The sequence below is a fragment of the Lepisma saccharinum genome, chromosome 24 (genome assembly GCF_977018435.1).
Source record: "Lepisma saccharinum chromosome 24, izLepSacc3.1, whole genome shotgun sequence".
Lineage (NCBI taxonomy): Eukaryota > Metazoa > Arthropoda > Insecta > Zygentoma > Lepismatidae > Lepisma > Lepisma saccharinum.
In genome coordinates, this window is record NC_139252.1 from 30,747,038 (window position 1) to 30,764,726 (window position 17,689).

A 17,689-nucleotide genomic window follows, 5' to 3' on the forward strand; every position below is an offset into this window, starting at 1 on the left:
TTTTCGAAGCCTGGGGCTGTTTGTTGGGTCAAAAACTGGATAATGGCGTTGTTTACGTTTACATCGAGCCAAATAACAAAAATCAAGTACACGAAAAATTAAAATTTGGAACCAAATGGGTTTATGCTGAGAATTCATTTCTTGGCCAAATCGTTCTGGAACACATGACACGATTTGTGGTTAGTGTCTTAGCTGAACAGAGACACGTTTCTGTTCTGTTGACTTCCCAATGAACGACTTCCTTTGTGAAGTTGTTGTCCGACAAAGCTCTCCCCACTCTTTCAGCGCGTATACAGGAGTATTCGGATAGCTGTAACCGGCTTTTCAAAAACTGGACGCTACTTTGGACGCACCCTGTACTCATAAAAAAAAAGGTAAACTACATCACGTGTTAATTCTTCCCACTGTAACAATCACGTCAAGAAAAAGATAAGTACCCCTTTCTTCGCCATTTCAATCTGGAAGAACAAGCTACCAGTGTTCAACAATGAGGTGCATAAAGTCATTATTGCGGGACGGTCCTTAACATAAAACGAGCAATTGAGATACATTACGTGAAACCCCAGCCCGTTCACGTTTTAGTGTCATTGTTATAACTTGTAAATAACGCAGGAGTGCTAATAAAAGCACGGGGAAAAGGACCGAGGGGGGGCACCGGGGGGAGAGGGGGAATGGTTATTTTTATGGTAGTGTTGATGTGATCAATGACTGATATATCTTCAGCAACGGTGCCTGTGCGAGAGAGAGAGGAAAGTGTGTCTGAATAGGACGGGCTACCTACGGCAGCGAACAGAGCACACCGCCCCGGTACTATCTTCATGTTATTGGCCTGCATTTACGAGCCTGCAGTCCCGGACTGGCATTTACAGCATTTTTATAGTTTTCTTCATCTGCCTGTTCGTCACGGTTTGGTCGCGTGGGGCGAGTGTGTACGATCGAATGATTAAAAAGGCTTGAGAGGGGGAATCTGTTGTGAAAGTGGGCAAGATTTTTTTCCCCTCTTAAAAAAAAAGAACAATCGCTCATTTTTTTTTACTCGGGCAAAGTTTACCTTACATTCCCTGTCCCTTAAAAGTGTCTTTCTTTTTTCGTATGAATGACACAACCTTCGCAAAATATACGTAGCCACGATAGGCGAGCGCTTGCGAGTGGGGATGGCCATTTAAAAAAAAAAAAAAAAACGAGAATTTTTTTCGGTTTTAGAAAAAAATACCTTTTGATTTTGAATTTTTCAAAACAAATAGGCCACCTCTACTTGGGAGTTCTAGGGTCCCATCAGAAGGTTCTGGGTTTGTGTCACGGCCAGAACATGAGTTCCTTTGTAGCCATTGCGTTCTTCCATCTAGTCGTCGCCTTGTAAAGTTGTAATCAAGGTGTCCCGGGTTCGATACCACATTGCAAAGTGGTTCTAGTTTAAACTGTAGGTCCAGTCCCGATTAGCCTATCTGTGCATAAACTGGACTTAAAAAAACAAATCAATCATCACCCTCTCTCTCGTTTCACTATTATTTCACTAACACTATCTCGATGCTTACATTAAAACATTTCTATTTTACAAATACCCATAAGCAACGACGTCACACGACTTTCAAAATACTGCTGCGTCCGAATCCGCAACAATCCGACGATTTTTACCGGCGCTTTTCTGCGCTGTCCGAATCGAAAGGCTCGCGAGTAGTACAGTTCCCAATTTTTCCCGCCAGGTGTCAGTTCGAACGTTATCGCCTCTCTCTCCGATACAGGAGCACAATACGGAAGCAGATGCCAACCAAGCATCATAACATTGTCCATCTATTCAATAATTATTATTAAAAAATGTCTCATGGAATTTCTTCTTTAACATTTTTTCCTAAATACAGTCTTATTGATCAAATGTCCAAGCAGCATTGAGTTTTATGTCGCCAATTTAATAAACGTCGTCTCTACAAAGTGAAAGCTGCGATATGGCTGTCGAGTGTACAGCTAGGGTCTTTCTTATCGCACAACGCTAGGCCAACTTGCTTTCTGCCGTCAGATCAAGAATGCCTACGTTGGTAGGTTTTATTATCTTAGCATAAATACACTGCAAATGTATTACTTATGCTAAGATAACCTAACAGCTTAGGCATTTAGACTAGAAATAAAAACATTCTCCGGTGATGTCAGAACGCAAGGTTGTCCTAGCGTTGTGCGATAAGGGAGACCCGTACAGCTAAAGCGAGTTGAAACGTCGATATAGGATTTTTGAGTTTGGAACTGTGCTCTAGGTGGCAGCACTTGCCGATTCGGACACTGCTTACGTTTATTCCAATTCAAAAAACTCTTTTATTTTATAACACCCTGGATCCATTGCTCTGAAATGAGCTCCTACAATAATAATAATGATTTTATAGTAATTTTTGTGGCATCCGAATGATGTTCAAGATAAGTGTCATCAAACTATTGTACTGCACATGCAAATTCTCCGCCAGATTGTAACATGAAGATTATGAGAAATAATCGTTGCATAAGATACAGAAAAAAGAAGACACAACGTAGAGAAAAAGAGAAAGTTCACAATTACGCAGACAACATACATCATGCGTAATTATTGTTCTCATAAAGCGATACAAGCAAGGGAAGAAGAACGGGCAACCATGCTGTACAAAGAGCATGATAAGCGTTGCTTCACCAGTGACATCTCGTGTTTATTTATTGCACATATGAACAGAAGAACGAGGAAAGCCATTGGAAGGTCTTAATCTCGAGATCTAGCGAGCATTGGCTGGACATTTCTGTTTGCTTTTGTGTTCTTCTCCCTGCTCTTCAACATTAACTTGCTTGTCCGGTTCAACACGGCAAACATGACTGAAAAAACGTACAAGAATGGATGAGAGAGACATCTAGTGGACGAGTCGAAATTAACGTTCTCGACCAGGACCTTTATAGAAAGGTCCATCCGTGGCCATTTTGAAATACCAGTTCTTCGAGGATTGTAACGTAGGTTCAAGTTGTCCTTGAGTATAAACCAGGTAACAAATTATGACACGAGAGTGTGCACGGAGAATGTTGTTACTCTTGTGTGTGTGTCAAGTTTTAACGAACCGTGGACAAGTTCAAATAAAAAAAAAGAAACCTCGCCATGTCAGTCCTTACAAACACGCATACCCAACCCGAAACTGGGGACCGAGAAAAAAAGGGGGAAGATACGTAATGTAATACTTCGACGGCCATATTTATCTCATTACAGCCACTACGAAATAGATTTTCTCTGCATGGCATAGCCTTTTCGTAAGGCCCCCATATTGAGGTACTTTAATTGGCCTCATGTGGAAATTACATACCTTAACTGCGCTCCTAGACGATCTATTGATGCAACCAGAAGTCATCCTTCACTTGCCAAAGTCACGTGACTTATATTACGATTATCTTGAAAGCAAAAGTCCCTTCTAGTATGGCCCATTTCACTTGTTTACAAGTTAATCGAGAAGGTACAAAAAGTGCAGGTCGAATGCATGTTGCATATAGAAGTATGGCTGTTTCTTTTCTGTGTAAATATTATTTATATCTCATTAGACGACTTGCTAAAATGTATCCTAAATTGTGTAAACTTATTTCCAAACAATACTAAATCATAGTTTGAATTCTTAAAACATGATCAGTCCTGATATTTAGAGTAATGTTACCTTTTGTGAAATGCAACAAATAATGTTCAAGATCTTTCGCAACAAATTAACAAGAATATCAGTAATAAATATTGATTAGAATAACGATGAAAATTATTTATTATTAGGTGTATTATTTTTTTTACATAAATTCCCTTGCCGGGACACACACAACCCAAAACGTGTCAATTCCCACATATATATATTTTGATTTCAATAGCACGTTAACGTGCATAAACTGCAAATGATGCACCTTTTAGAGTGTCAAAATACACATTGGAATGTATTAAAGGGTATTTTTATTAGATGAAGTCCCGTGTGATGCACTAAAATGCGTCAATTTGGAAGATCAGAGAAGATCATTTCGAAGATAACAAAATTGCACATTTACCTGTGGCAATTGATGAATTGAAAGTGGAAGTTTATCTTCGAAATGATCTTGTCTGATCTTCCAAATTGATGCATTTTTTGCATCACACGGAACTTCAGCTCATAAAAATACAATTTAATGCATTCCTATGTGTATTTTGACACACTAAAAGGTGCATCATTTGCAGTTTATGCACGTTAACGTGTTATTGAAATCAAAATATATATATATGTGTCAATTGACACGTTTTGGGTTCTGTGTGCAGTTGTCTTAATACGCAATTTAGCTATCTTAACTACACGTAAGCTAGATAATGAATATATATTGTTTTATCACTAGCGTTACAACGTCTTTTAACCTATTCATGAAATAACAATATTAATTAGTTTACATATTTTAATTATTATTATTATTATTATTATAAATAGACCTACAAATTATATTAATAAAAATCGGCAAATTAATGTTATTGTTATTATTAGGTTTGATTTGATTTGAATTAGTTTATTTTACTTCGCGTTTTGTGCCTCTTGGCTAATTTGCGAAGATGGGGATGAGTGATGAAATGATGAAATTGATGAATGGACTTTCACAAACAACCAAGCCCGACCGGGATTCGAACCCGGGACCCTAGGCGTCGCAGCGCGATGTGCTAACCATTCGGCCACAGGGTCTGGCTGTTATTATTAGAGCCCGGTACTTTGTTATAACATATTTTTCATTTGGCTTCGGATCTATTTTAGGGGTGAGAACTTTACATATCTGATGAAAATCAGCCGAAATACACAAACTTGACAAAGCATATTTTGACATATTTCACCAATTTCGCGTTTTTACAACATATTTCTTAAATTTTGTTGTAATAAGACATATTTCTGTATAATTTCGTAATTCTCTCGCACATAATCGGTTATTTCATATTTTTTTCTTCGTAGCTTTAGCACAACGGATAGTTCATATTGTCGATGGCAGGATATGGAAATTACGGAGGAAGAAAGGTGTCGTGTTTTCTTAGTACAGAACAATATAATACCCCACTTTTTTTTATCCCGCCGACAATTGATAGCCATGCAATCATTATTGAGGAAAAATGTTCTCTCCCATTGTTGCACGGGAAGTAAAGAAGTTTCGTTCTCATTTCTTTGCCTTTTTCGCTTTTCACAAAAATCAGTCAAAAGTAAAAATAACATTCGGTACATTACAGCCCCTACTCTACTCTATCGGGTATGGGAGAAATTCGAGAATACTGTTGTGCATATTTTTGGCTTTACTGGGAATATTTCTGCTTTTTCTGACATATTTGTAATTTTTCATGACATATTTTCCAATTTATATGACATAATTACATACATATTTTACAGTTTTATAGGACATAAAGTCCCGGGCCATAGACTTTAATAAGTAAAAACAATATAATAGAGATATAAGAGCACATATTCATTATCTAGCTTACGTGTAGTTAAGGTCGCTAAAATTTGTATAAAGGCAAATAAAATTAATGTAAAAATTGAAATTTTCGCGATTAGTCCGTTTCGCCGTTATTACACACACACTCTTCATATACCGGAAGTGCGTCGTCCACTGTGTGGTGGTGCGTCTGGCGTGCGTGGCGGAGACAGAGCGGTGCCAGCCCCCCCCCCCCCCCCCCCGTTTCATTTGAGAGACCGCCCCCGGCCCTCAGACTCCCCGGGGTAATCAAGGGGGGGCATTTCTCTCTTCATCTTCAACCGCTCCTTTTCTCTTCCCGCAGAAACCTCTCCTTGCCCCCCCCCTAACCCCCCTTCGAACCTCTTTATTCGTTTCCTTCTCCTCGCCCGTTCTCCCCTGCATCTCCCGTCCGCCCACGCAACTTTTTTTCAGCATTGCCAGCTGAGAAATAAAACTTCCCCGCACGCGGGAACAAGTAAATGCATTCATAGTGCATTTTACAATGCATCAGTCGGTAGACATGCGTCCACATCATGGGTGTCCCCAGAAAGTATTGTACTGGGGGGGGGGTCAGGCCATTGATAAAACTTCAATAGTACAAATAATAATTATAATAGTTATTATTGTTATTATACAATTTATAACTACGGTATTACAAACTAAAAACCGACCTCCGCGGGGGCTCGGCTGGACCTTTGGCATGCAAATGGGCGATCTTTTTCAAATTTTCGTCTCCATTCGAAAAACTCTTGGATATTTCAAAATATGAAACAATACACCAGCTTAGAATTCCTTCTAGAGCATTGACGTGAATTTTCATGTAGTTTTATTTCATTGTTGTCTAGATATTATCAATAGTTTTGTGATTACATAAGTCTATTAAACTATTGATAATATCTAGACAACAATGAAATAAAACTACATGAAAATTCACGTCAATGCTCTAGAAGGAATTCTAAGCTGGTGTATTGTTTCACATTTTGAAATATCCAAGAAGTTTTTCGAATGGAGAGGAAAATTTGAAAAAGATCGCCCATTTGCATGCCAAAGGGCCAGCCGAGCCCGAAATGCATGAAATCAAGGTTGATGCATTTTCAGTGCATCAATACACAGTTAAATGTAATTTTGAATCCATTCAACTGATTGTGTCTGATCTTTTCAATTGATGCATTTTTAGTGCATTACATTGACCAGTAGCTGATAAAAGTAGGTACTACTGCTTATATATTATACGTTTACAATGAAGGTTTATTTACTCACATATTTATAAGAGGACATATATGATAAGTAGGGCTAAGATTTTAAGACCTAAAAATCACCAAAATATGCCAAATAAAATATGCTCTTATGACCTAAAATTTTTACAAAATATGCACTATAATTTGAAAAATATGCCCTTATAACTGGACTGTTTCAAAAATCAATGTCTAAATGCTGAGATATTTTCACATACGTGCTATTTTTAGTTGACTTCATGGGCCCTAAGTTGCAATACACAATTAATACTTTCTCTAAATTTTCAAATAAAAATGAAAAAAGATTTTGCTACAGTGCAAAAAAAAAAAAGTGAGTAAGAACGAATCCACTTCGAAAATGACTGTATATTCCTTGAAAATTCATCAAAATATGCTCTATCATGTATAAATGGCCAGATATGCCTAAATATGATCTTAAAAAGCACCTTAACTTAATTAGTTTCTTCATAATATGAATTTCTGCATGTTTAGGGAAAACACCACCCTTACCCAAAAATATATGCCAAGTCATGAAAATCCTACCCCTAGTGATAAGTAAATAAGCACAATGTTTCTCACCACGCAATTCACGAAGTAACGTGACGTGAGAAAATTGGTGAATTTTCAGTAGCTAACGCTTGTACCATCCTGAACGTCTCGTGGTCTTAAGACGTTTAATTTACCATCCCTTTGGAAGACAAACTGCCAAAATTAACCAGAGTAGGACTTCCTCCACGAAGTGAGCAGGAAGAACTGTACAGCAAGACGTAGCGTGTGGACGCGGCAGAACTGCAACATCTCCTCCTGTACCATGGACGTCCGCAGGTTTTCCCAGGGAGGGGCAAGGAAGGTATTTTTTTCAAGGGGGGGGCAAACAAGGCACATTTTCCCCAGTATTGTTCGCTCAAAAAACATTGCTTAAATTTGAATTTATCATATTCATACAATAATTAATACATATTGTGGCTGAAATGAAATTGTCAAAAATATATAATTTTTGGTTGACTTTCATTTTCCAGTGGGGGGCCCTTGCCCCCCCCCCTTTTCGGACGCCCATGTCCTGTACAGTTTTGAACTGCTCAAGCAAGACGTAATGAAAGACGTAGCGTGTGGACCGTCCTTAACACACCTCGTTCAAGAAAAAAAAAGTTTTAAAGGTTAGTCGAAATAAATCCTTAAAGAATTGTTTACTCTATTGTGATACACTCTGTATATAGGTACAGTGGGATCCATGAGTATTACCGTGCAAATTGTCCATCATTCGTGCACTTTATTTGAGCAATAAAGAGCTTCAAGAATTAACAGAAAACTCAAAAACAAGCTGTTGACAACTTCTGCGCCAGCCCATCGCTTAAAAACACACACGATGTAAGAGAAAAAAAACAATGAAAATTTTCATGGACAATTTGCCGATCAACACTAGTGGATCGCATTGCACACTTAATTCACAAAATGCGTAATTAGCAAATAATTCTACAGATTTGAATTTGGGTTCTTTTTATGTTTTTTTTTCTGATATAGATCTGAAAAAAATTGTTTATACTCCGTCCCAGCTAACTGTGGAGCAGGCAAATGGAAACAAGTCACTGTTCAAGTAGTGACGCGAGACGGCTCCACCAATAAACAGTGAGAGAAACGAAATTGCGTGGAGTGGAGGAAAGCCACTGCAATTACCAGTTTCGCTTTGGCCACTAGATTTCCTTCTCTTCTCTGACGCTATTCGCGGCCTTGATCCACAGTTAGCTGGGACAGGGTATAGAACAACCAAAAAGTAATTTCTTAACCAAATATTTGTTTTTATAGACTAGAAGCAAATTCTCATTCATCAGAACCAAATTATTTTAGTAATAGTGCATATTTGTTTAGTATAAGCAAATAATTAGGTTTAAATTAGCAAATTTAGTAAAGAACAGTGGCGTAGCGTTATCGTACGCCAGGCGTTCCCCGATTTAAAATTTCAAAAATGCGTAAATGCTGTAAATATAAAGTAAAACTTGACTAATTTCATATATGTTTGACCTTCATGGCATTAAACTAGCTATTTTTCGCGATCCGCTTGCAACGCTCCACTAACAACATTCGTTCTAGCATTTTTTGCAATGCCATTCTGGCCGGACGCCGAGCAGGTTCGGCGTAAAGGACTCTATATTCCTTGCTGCCTTTCTGGAGGGAAAGCTTGGATCTCTACAGCACGCGCGTAAATGGTCTCTCGTACGCCAGCGTACGGAGCAGAGAGCTACGGTGATTGGTTCATGTGACCCTTCCTGCCTTCTGAAGCAGACGACAGCAGTAGAATTCCTACCCGGTTCTTCGCGCTCGTGCCACTCGTGCTATGTGATGCTACAATACGCAATATTGACTGACGTAACCTTTACCAAACTCAAATATACCACTTCTTAATGGCCACTGCATTGTATAATTTATCGCACGAACAGCGATGTGCATTAGAAACTAAAAGATCAACAAAGCTTTTATCAAATAAGTTGGTGAAGTCCTCGTCCAAAACGACATTGGCCCCTGATTCGAATCCCGGCGTGAGCACGGGCGTTCTTTGTGAGTGTACCTTCTTCAATATAATCACTCATATTCATATCTACTGTTGTTCAGAGGCGCTTGTGATTCAGGTAGGTTTTCTAATGACTTGCGTCATACCGAAAAGTATAAAACACCAGAGTTCAAAACATTTGTGGCATAGTGAGGCATCTAATTGTCTAGCTAAAACATGCATGGATGATGTTTTCTTCAAAACCCAGCTGACTTCAGGCAAATAAACAATACATGTGGCGACTAATACCATAAGTAAATTATTAAGCAAAAAAAGGACCGACCCTTCCTTCGTACTTGGCGTTCCCACCCGAAATGCCCATGCTACGCCACTGGTAAACAATTGCATTTTATGTTTAATATTACGAAATGATTTATTTAGTTACCAAACTCTTTATTCAAATTCACGAAATTTAGTAAAAGCTACATATTGTGAGTTAATGGTTATCAAAAGAGATTAACTTAAGGCGAGGAGGGACAATTTCCCCTAGGTCTTTCTCGCTGGGGCAGCTGCTGATCACTGTTGCCAACTTCGCTCTTTTGGAGCCAGATCTGGCTCTTTCATGCACTCGTTTGACTGTGAACTGTGGCACCCGCCCTCTGCCCCACTATGATGCCACCACTGGCTCCGGCCCATAAATACCAACTTTTGCCATGAGTGTACATTTTGCACGTGACGTGATATTCGTATAGCTATAGGCTGCGTCACCCACCGCTTCTTTCCTCCCCATGTATTTTTATATATAGCGCTGTGGTAAGATGAAGATGACAATTTTGTTATCCGGGAACCCTTTATTTTCGATTTTATATTAACATCATTGGATTATTGAGATGGGTGATGCCGCCAAATCTAGACGGTGAAAACTAAGAATAAATTGCCATCACTTTAAAGCTAACGGTAATAGCAGCACCCCCACCCCTCCGACAACTAAACTTACCCTAGGAGGCCCTTTATGCAGCCTTCGTTAATCTAGCTCCTTGAAAGTCCTCTTTAGCTATATAAATGGTGAAATTTAGCTCTATTATGCACATCAGGTTTGGCAACACTGCCAGGATGGCCGTAGGAGGCAAGGAGAAATGCACTAGGCTTATGGGACCATTATTTTATTCGTTCTCTCGGGAATATCAAACATCCGATGACGTAGAAAAGTACATGGACGGAAAAAGGACACGTAGAACTATGTCATAGCAGTAGGAAAAGTCGAAACTCCCATTTGATGAGCCGTAACTTGAAGTTGAAGTTGATGTCCCATAAGGAATACATGGGATTCTGTAAATACTAATTCATCACATTTTTCAAAAATCGTATAAGGCTTAATAATCAACTTAGGAAACCGCTTCCACTTGCCACATGGGGAGAAATTCATACTCTTCATTTCTGGCGGAGATCTCTTTAGTAGCATTGCTCATTCCGACGATATTGGAATAAATGCATGCCTGGTGCGTAATTGTCCCTCTTCGCCTTAACGAAAAAGCTTATATCAGTGCAACAGTCTATTAATTGCCCCTTAAGTAATACAGTATTTCTCCCACTTTTTAACAAACTTTATTGCAGCACAACCAACATAAGTAAATCCTATTGAAATGGATTATTTAAACAATTTATCGCTTAATACGACCACATTCTGGCGATAAACAATGCAAAACAGATACATATTTTTCGTAATATCGCCATCGAAAATGCCTTCCTGGCATTATTGGGTTATTCATTACAAAAAAAAAGTTCAGTGTCTTTGGCTTAGGAGGTATCATAAAGGGATTAGCAATGGAAATTCACGATGTGCTTATAACCTTAAAATCATCGTTTACAGCCCTGTGGGATTTAATTCCAGAAAATCCCGCAGCTTGCGATTTTGCGGGGGGAGAAAACTTGGGGCTCATTCGACTTAATCCTCGGTTTCGTCGTTTTGAGCAGGAAGGGGGAGTATTTGTAACGTCAAGAGGGGTGGAAAAGTTCTTGGGGAAAGTGCTTTAGCCAAGGAAGGCCGAAGACTATGGTGGGGATTTATGTATACTGAATATTGGCACTGAAATAGCAGCGTGCGTTCCATGGGAGTCGGCAAGAAATTTTTGTACGAGGAGATTCAGGCTATTGATATGAAATTTGCGCACAGAACTCGAAATGCATCAAATTGGTGCAACAATTGATGCATTTTAGTGCATCACACGGAACAGCAGATGCATTTCAGTGCATATTTAGATGTATTAAAAGTTCATCATTGCTAGTTTATGCATTTTAAGTGTTACTGGGGTCAAAAATATACATATCTTTGTTAATTGACATAGTTTGTGTTCTGTGTTGATGTCTTCCTTACGGTGAAATTCAACAAGAAATAAGAAACCTCGGACTTCTAGGTTCTAAAATTCCTAAAATAGGCTCTAAAATACTAAAATGGGCTCTAAAAATACTAAAATAGGCTCTAAAAATACTAAAATAGGTCGTAAATATCTTGTTAGGCTTCGAAAAATCCTGAAGTAGGTTAAAAGAAACTTAAAATAGTTCAAAATTCCTAAAAAAATACTGATTAAGTATAGTCGCCGTCAATGAAAATGGGACAACTGTATCCTGAAATACGCACTTTCTTGCATAACGTTATGTGTGTTGCCTAACCCTACGGCGATGGCAGAACTTACCATTGGAAATTCTCTACTAAAATCCACTCTTCGCCTTATAGTTAGGCAACAATCGTTTTTCATGTTATACACAGTGATGTGCGTCTACGCGTAAACAACGATAGTCTACATTCTACACGTAGACAATTTTATACACTTAAATTACGTAGTCTATGTAAACAACATGGCGAAAGGTGGTAACTTAGCAAAGGGCGCCGTGGAATTGAAATAAAATTATACTGCGTATCAGTTGCTGATGTGTGAGGAGAAATTGTCATACTCTTTCTTCTAAATTCGAAGAATTTCTCACCTAGGAAGAAACCTACACTGTAAAAAAAAAATACACTTCTTGTACACTTTTGGTACACTTTCTTGCATATAATATGCACAAGATGTGTACTGAAGGTGTTGCAAAAGTGTACTTAAAGTGTTCTAGATGTGTGCGACCCGAAATGACGAAATTTTGTACACTTGTTGCACACTTTGGGGACACATTCAAAGTTGTGTGCACTTCTTCAACGCTTTCTGTACACTTTTGTTTAAAGTAAGTCTGTACACTTCTTGTACACTTTTGTAGCACATGATTTCATTTTGTGTTGTTGGTCATATCGATTGTTATTTTATACTTTTTTGACAAATGAATATCTTATGAACATAAATCAATTTCATTATATAAAGCAGTAACACACTTGAAAGCAAGCAACATTAAACAATAACAAAATATAACTCCCAGGTCTAAAATGATTTAGACCTGGGAGACAGACTCAAGATCACATTTTTATATTAAGAACAATGATGGGGAAAATGCTGGACAAAAATAAAAGAATATACTTAGCATTTCTAGACTTGAAAGCGGCATTTGACTCGGTACCTAGAAAATATCTATGGGAGGCATTAGAAAGTAAGGAAGTACCTAAGGAACTTATTAAAGCAATAAGAAGTGTATATAAGGACGTAAAAGGAATAGTAAGAATAGAAGGAAACGAGTCTAAGGAATTTCAAATAGAAAAAGGAATTAAACAGGGAGATAGTCTCAGTCCTTTACTTTTCATTAATGTAATGGATAAAAGAAGAATCCCAAGAGTACAAATAGGATATTGGAATATGAGAGTAGTATAACTGCAAGTACTACTATATGCTGATGATATAGTGTTAATTGCTAGTAGTGAAGAGAATTTACAGAGGAGCGTAATAGAATGAGGAGAAGAACTTGCGAGAAAAGGGATGAAGATTAATATTAAGAAAAGTAAAGTTATGCAGGTGGCAAAAGGAGAAAAAGATCATGAAATAGCAATTAGATATGGAAACGAGAACTTGGAAGAAGTAGGTGAATATGAATATTTAGGAACCATCATAACAAGTGATGGTAGGTGTGATGAAGAAATCCTAAATAGGAAAAGAAAAGCAAATACAGTATATTATCAGTTCAGTAAAACAATAATGGGAAAGAAAGAAGTGGCAGTAAAGACAAAAATGCAGCTATACAAATCAGTATTGGTCCCTACATTAACATATGGAATGGAAAGTTTACCACTTCAAGATAAACATCTGAGTAAAATTCAGGCCAGTGAAATGAAATACCTGAGAAGAGCTGTTAATAAGACTAGGAGAGATAAAGTGAGGAATGAAAGAATAAGAAGAGAAGTGGAACAGGAGTCGCTAGAGAAAATAATTGAAAAGAGACAGCTAAAGTGGTGGGGACATGTATTCAGAATGAATGAAGACAAAAAGGTAAAACAAATTCTAGAAGTAAAGGTGCAAGGTAGGAGAGGTAAAGGAAGACCAAGGATAATGTTTGAAGACAGAATGGAAAAGATTGGAAGAGAAAGGAATAATACAATAAATATGATGAAGAGAATGATGAGAAACAGACAAGAATGGAAGAGATGGATCGAGGCAACCAACCCTACGCTATGATGGCAGAAGGGGACTAGAGGAAGTAAGTAAGTAAGTAAAATATAACTATTTTTTTCCTGGAACACATGGATATCGCATTGCATCATGAAACTATCAATACTTTTTTGTTTAATGTACCAATTTGATAATTGGATAAATCTCATTAAAATTGAAGAAGGAGCAAGTTGAATGTTCCGAGGAAATTAATAGATTTTCTTAAATCGAAATATTCATCTTTAAAGCACACCAAAACAGATCGTTAACTTCGGGGGGCTGGTTGTTGCTGGAAACTTGTCATCATCATTATTATGTAACGCCACTTACTTCGCCTTACGGAATCGGGACGATGAGGAATTAAGAATAAATTCAAATTGCGGGAGTAACCGGGACAGACAATTTAGTCCGTGAAACAGTCTGTGCGTGCTCAACGACCATTGTGTCTGTATGTTTTTGTGTGACTATAGAAAAGAAATTTGCAGTATTAAAAAGAAGAACCAACCACAGAAGAAAAGAAGCAGTGAGTATCATTTTGTTTTACTCTGGAATGTAATGACTTGTTTGTTTTAACTACTGAATAGTAAATAAATCTTGGTGTAATTTCAAAATAAAATCGTGATCTAAGAAAAGCACATGTATGACGCTGTCTATTGCAACTTCAGGTTGCTTAACAACAATAAAGCATTCTATTCTAATATCTTTATGAAAAGTTTCATAAATATTATAATATAAGAAATATTCTAGTGTTTTATGGGGAAAAGCTCACTCTTGCCTCACGGCTGCCATCTGTTGTTGTTTTTTGCATACTATTTATCTTCTTCCATAGTTGATAATAGAAGAGAAGAGAAATTTGTTGTAAATAGGATTCTTTTTATTTCCTTAGAAACCAATATAGTTGAAAATGTCACTTTCCTTTCATGAAACCCTTGAAAATTAATTTTAATGCACTTTAGATTGTCTACGTAGTCTATGTAAACTACAACCCAATGTAATCTACGCGTAGATTACGTTTAGACAACGCATGTAGACGTAAACTTATAGTCTACGGCACATCACTGGTTATACACAGTCAACACTGCAATTTTGTCTGCGAGGATCATCTTATATGATGAAAATAATCTTTCAACAAGAACATAGTCAGTGGTGCAAACTTCAATGCTGAAATGTTAGTTTGCAAGACGTGAATGCCACAAAGCACCGAAGTGACGTGAAAGTAAGCAAGACCACACAGATCAGAAGTTTGCACTTTGAGCTGTACAGGTAACAGTGGCACCAGACATTTTACTTTGTTTAGAACTTTGAAAAATCACTATGGACTTGGAGGAAGGGAAATCGACAGCGAGTGGTCATTGAATGTTTTCATGACCAAAGAAAGCAAAACCCTCTGTGTGACATAAACATCGTGCAAAACCTTTAAAAGTATATGAAAAACCTAAAAAAAAGGCTTGATTTAGGAGCATAAACGTAAAATAGGTTCCAACAAACAAAATAGATACGCGAAACGTATTTACCCTTTTTTGCAAAATCTCGTGTATCGAGATATTTTTCGGTGACGACGCCAAAAGGAGACCAAAGGGAACAAACAACAAAGTATAAATAAATAAATAAATAAATGCTCCTTTCACCCAAGGATGTGTTTTTTGGAATGGTATTTAGTAGTGACTACCGCCGGGGAAATATTCCCTCGTCCCTCCCAACTATTTTTTTCTGGCGCCGTTATTGTATTTTTCATTCATACAGGGTGGCCACAATTAAAGTTGCCTTACTCAGAGCCCATTCGAGGCTATGGAGACCATGGGGAAGCGAATGCTTGTGGAAAAAGAAAACGTTTAGATTTTCACCACCAGGTGGAAATGTGGCGCTGAAGAAAGAACAACCAGTAATTTGAATAACATGTTCGTACAGCATGTTCGTGTTTTTTTTTTTTTTAGCTCGTTTCTATCAAGTTTCAGCGTAATCCGTTGCTTTGAACGGGCTCCAGAAGGTTCTGAGTAGGGCCCAACCGGTTCAAAAGGGTTGCAAGTTTTTTGAACACCCTGTACATTGAATACTTATTCTAATTTATGCTGTTTTTCTTTGTACAGATCTTCAGTGTTCCAGTGCGGTACAGTAGAAGGCATGGCAGTAAGTAATATTTTTTCAGTATATAATCTAGTGTATTATGTGTACATACACACACACACAGGCAATTATATACTACTACTGCCGCTTTAATTACTTTTATGTATAAGGGTACGAATGGCAGGGAAATTTACATAGTATCCTGCCCTACACACATTCAAATGAGAAGCTGCAGAACCGCATCGAATTATTAATAATACTGTGCAACCCAAGCTTGCACAAAACAATGTTCTCTCTGATAAACGCACCAAGCGTTATTGAGTTTAAACATATTTCCACACATTCTAACGGCTTCTGCCCGGCGTGGCGCTGTATATTCTGTTAATTTATGAAGCGGAACATGCACCGCATCGCCAGACCGTAGAATGGGGCAGGTTTGGGAATTAAAGCTTCGGAATCCGATGTTGTTTTGTTTCCTCGCTGTGACGTATGTGCCGTACCTATTTCTCTCATTGGAGCGCGCAAATTCAGCGGAGGGGAAGGGGAGGGGAAGTAATGCTCATTGCGCGGGAGCGGTAGAATGGGGCAGTTACCACAATCTATAATTCAGGTGTTAATACCGCTTGGCATGGCGAATGGTAGTTAACGGTACGTAAACTTGCGCGCTGTCATGGCGCGACGGCCGTAACAACATTTCTCAGTTCTATCGGTCGAAGGCATGTAACGCGCGCAAATTACATTACGCGGAATCGACTGGGAACGTTACAAATCCCCCCCCCATCCTCCCCGTTTACCGCCTCCCTGACAAACGAACCCTGCAATTCTGAACGTCACAAGACTAGGTCCAGTACGCATCCAGTTTATGCGTAGCATGTATTAACAGCGGGGGGATGGGCCGCCAAATATTTCGCATTGTAATCTTACTTGTGCGTTCGTTTTTCGATCACGCTGCTCATATCATCCTGTACTCAGTTTTGTTTTTAGATTGCATATGCGTGGACATCATAGGTGCCCGAAATGGGGGGCGCTTGCCCCCGTCCCCGAGATATCTGAGGAAAAAACAATGTAATTCCAGTGGTGATATTTTATTACAAATAATACTCTTTTCTGTGACTTGCAGACTGTAAGTTACAGCAATTACTGCCATGTCGAACAACGTAAGGAAAGAACAATTACAGCCATTGGAATCATCTTTGACTGCTATAACTATTTAGGGGTGTGCAGGACGAACATTTTTGGTCAGAACGGGATTGGGGAAAGGAAATTTTTACAAACCCGTCGTTCGGGACTGGAAATTTCAAAATTTACGTACGCGGTGGAAATCTCGAATTCTACACACTATGCGGAACAGTTTCCACGGGGCTCTTCCTTCCGTGGCAATGTTGCAAACTTAGCTCTGTTGGAGCCAGATCTGGCTCTTTCGTACACGGTTCCGGCCAACATATAGCAAGTTTTACCATGATTATACACACTTTCCACGTGGCGTGATATTGTCATATTGGCTGCGTCGCCCCACCCCCTCTTATCTAGCTACTTTTTTTATAGCGCCGTGTTGACGTGAAATTGACATAATATTGTTATCAGCGAATCCTTTATTTTCGATTTCATACGACCATCGGTGGATTATTGAGCCGTGATGCTGTCGGTTCTAGATGGTGAAAACTAAAAATAAATTGTCATCAATTTAGAGTTAACGGTGCCCCCACCCCTTTGACAACTAACATTACGCTAGGAGGCACTTTATCTAGCCTTCGTAAATCTAGCTCCTTGAAAGTCAGTTTTAACTCCATTAAGGTGAAATTTAGCTCTTTTATGCGCATCGGGTTTGGCAACACTGCCAGGATGGCCGTAGGAGGCAAGGAGAAATGCATTGCGCTTATGGGAGTATTATTACTTGATTCGTTCTCTTGGAAATATCAAAC

General features: G+C 38.5%; 2 long non-coding RNA genes across 3 annotated transcripts in view; one reads left to right on the forward strand and one right to left on the reverse strand.

Moving 5' to 3' along the window:
* The window catches only part of LOC145978446 (uncharacterized), a 430,067-nt gene that overhangs the window by 254,053 nt on the left and 158,325 nt on the right, over positions 1-17,689 (forward strand). Inside the window, exon 5 of one of the 2 annotated variants that reach the window (XR_014440692.1) lies at positions 15,791-15,830. The exons of the other annotated variant lie outside the window; for it this stretch is intronic. This is a non-coding gene — a long non-coding RNA (uncharacterized LOC145978446). The remainder of the gene's footprint in view (positions 1-15,790; positions 15,831-17,689) is intronic. 2 annotated transcript variants of the gene reach the window in all.
* The window catches only part of LOC145978448 (uncharacterized), a 286,399-nt gene that overhangs the window by 121,650 nt on the left and 147,060 nt on the right, over positions 1-17,689 (reverse strand). The gene's annotated exons all lie outside the window — the stretch shown is intronic.